We start from the raw sequence: 2,647 nt of genomic DNA on the forward strand, positions 1-2,647 counted from the left end.
AGGTCCATGCTCAAGTTTGGTACATTCGTCTCTTCTATTCTTAACACTTCTTCCTCTCAGTCCTCCTCTTTTACTGAGAGTCATCTTGAAGGAACTCCGTCGAGTTTTGGGTGCAAAGACAAAGGTAAATTCATTGTCACAGCATCCCTTCCCAAGAAGTCTAACGAGTCTAATAGATCTAGGTCTATTCCTTCAGCTTGTAAAGCTTCTTCCTCCTCAGGGACTAGGAAATCTGAATCCCATCAGAAATTTAAGTCACAGCTCAAGGTGAACTTTTCACCTACAGAATTCGATTCCTCAAAGGTTCCTCCTAGAACCGATGAGAAGGGAATTCTTGGAGCAGGTCCCGCTTCTAGTCTGATACTTCCTGGCCCTAAAGCTACTCCTAGCTTTAGGAAGTGTAAACACTGCGGTGAGAAAACACATATTGCCAGCAAGTGTTCTTCTGCCGCCAAAGCTGGTTCACCAGCTAAGGGCAAGAAAGTAGCCAAAGCTGAGAAATCAACCAAGGCGAAATCATCCACAAAGGATGCACTAGCAACCAAGGTGAAGAAAACCGTTGAAGCCTCTTCTTCAGGTTCAGCGAAGACAACTCCTGCTGAAAAATCTTCAGCATCAGACGTTGTAGTTCCTACCACTGAAGCATCTTTAGGTTCAGTGAAGACTTCCACTGAAACTACTTTGGTAGTGTCAGAGGTTGTTCCTCTTCCCACTCAAACCTCCTCAGGTTTGGTGATGACATCTACTGATGCTGGTTCTTCAGCATCAGACGATGAAGCCTCTAACAAAGCTGGACCCCAATAGTTGGGTACCAATAGCATTCTTATTTTGTTTCCTTGTACATGATGTCAAAGGCATATGGTATCTGGACAGCGGTTGTTCAAGACATATGACTGGAGATAAATCTCTTCTAACTCACTTTAAGGAAGAAAGAGGACCTTCCGTAACCTCCAGTGGAAACGGAAAAGGATATACCAAAGGTTTTGGTATTTTAACCAATGGTGCAACAACTTTCAAACGCATTGCATATGTCGAAGGACTAAAGCATAATCTTCTTAGCATCAGCCAACTGTGTGATAAAGATTATACAGTTAAATTCTCAAAGAATTCATGTCATGTTCTTGACAAAGATGATAAGGTTGCTCTAACCGGTTCTCGTCTAGAGAACGTATATATAATCAACATGAATTATTCCCTCACCGAGAATAGATGCTTCTTCTCCAAAGTCTCATCAGATATTAACAGGTTATGGCACAAATGGCTATCTCATCTCAACTTCAAGACACTCAGTGAGTTGTCAAGAAATGATCTTGTCACTGGTCTTCCTCAACACTCATTTGCAAAGGAATCTCTTTGCTCAGCTTGTGAAAAAGGAAAACACACAAGAGCTAGCTTCAAGTCAAAGCAAATCTCTTCAGTGACTGTGCCTCTTCAGCTATTGCACATGGATCTCTTTGGTCCAGTCAACGTGTAATCCCTAGCTAGAAAGAAGTTCACACTTGTCATTGTTGATGAGTATGCCAGGTACACTTGGGTATTCTTTCTCAGATCCAAGGATGAAGCACCTRAAGAAATCATTTCGTTCATCAAAAAGATAGAAGTATTAAACGATGTTAAAGTACGATCTATCAGAAGTGCCCATGGTACTGAATTCAAAAAAAGTACTATGGATAACTTCTTTGAGGATAAGGGAATCTCTCACAACTTTTCTTCAGTGCGAATTCCCCAACAGAATAGGGTGGCTGAAAGACGAAATCGAACAATCATTGAGGCTGCTCGATCAATGCTTAGCGAATCCCAACTCCCTACTCAATTCTGGGTTGAAGCTGTCAACAACGCTTGTTTCACTCAAAACCGATCGCTGATCGTGAAAAGATTCAAGAAGACAACCTATGAACTCTTCCATGGACGAAAGCCTTCCATAAGCTTTCTTCATATATTTGGTTGTACTTGTTACATTCTCAACAACCGCGACCAACTTGGAAAGTTCGATCCCAAAGCTGATGAAGGAATCTTTCTTGGATATTCTTTTGTATCCAAAGCCTTCAGAGTTTTCAACAAACGAAGACAAACAATAGAGAAATCTATTCATGTCACCTTTGATAAATCTCAGCCAGCTAATTCAAAACCCATCTCAAATAATGAGGATGAATTAGAAAACTGGATGTTCTCTCACTATGGACAACCTGAAGCTTCTTATAGTGCTCCTCTTAACATTGAATCTCTCGAAGCTGAAGATGGTCCACTCATCATTCCAGTTACAGCTAGTCACTCCACCGCATCTTCTTCAGAGATTGTTGCAGTGCCCATTAGCTGTGTTCCTTCTTCTACTTCAAACACTGATCCATCACTAAATGAAATGCCTTCAGTTTCTGAACCTGTTTCAGTTGTTGAATCTGAGGCTCTTTTAGCAATAGTCCCTATTGCTGAAGAAACTGCTACTGAAGTCTCATCTTCCATAATTGAACTTGCCTATTCAGATGAAGCTCCTCTACCGGCTCAGCGATGGACTAAAAGSCATCCAATTCATCAAATTCTTGGTGATCCAGATGCAGGTATCAAGACACGTCGTGGTCTAGGTAATATATGTCTCTTTGTCAACTTTCTTTCTTTAGTTGAACCCAAGAAAATCAGTGATGCTATCTCT

Source organism: Cynara cardunculus (assembly GCF_001531365.2).
Source record: "Cynara cardunculus var. scolymus isolate 2C chromosome LG 3, CcrdV1, whole genome shotgun sequence".
In the NCBI taxonomy this organism is placed as follows: domain Eukaryota; kingdom Viridiplantae; phylum Streptophyta; class Magnoliopsida; order Asterales; family Asteraceae; genus Cynara; species Cynara cardunculus.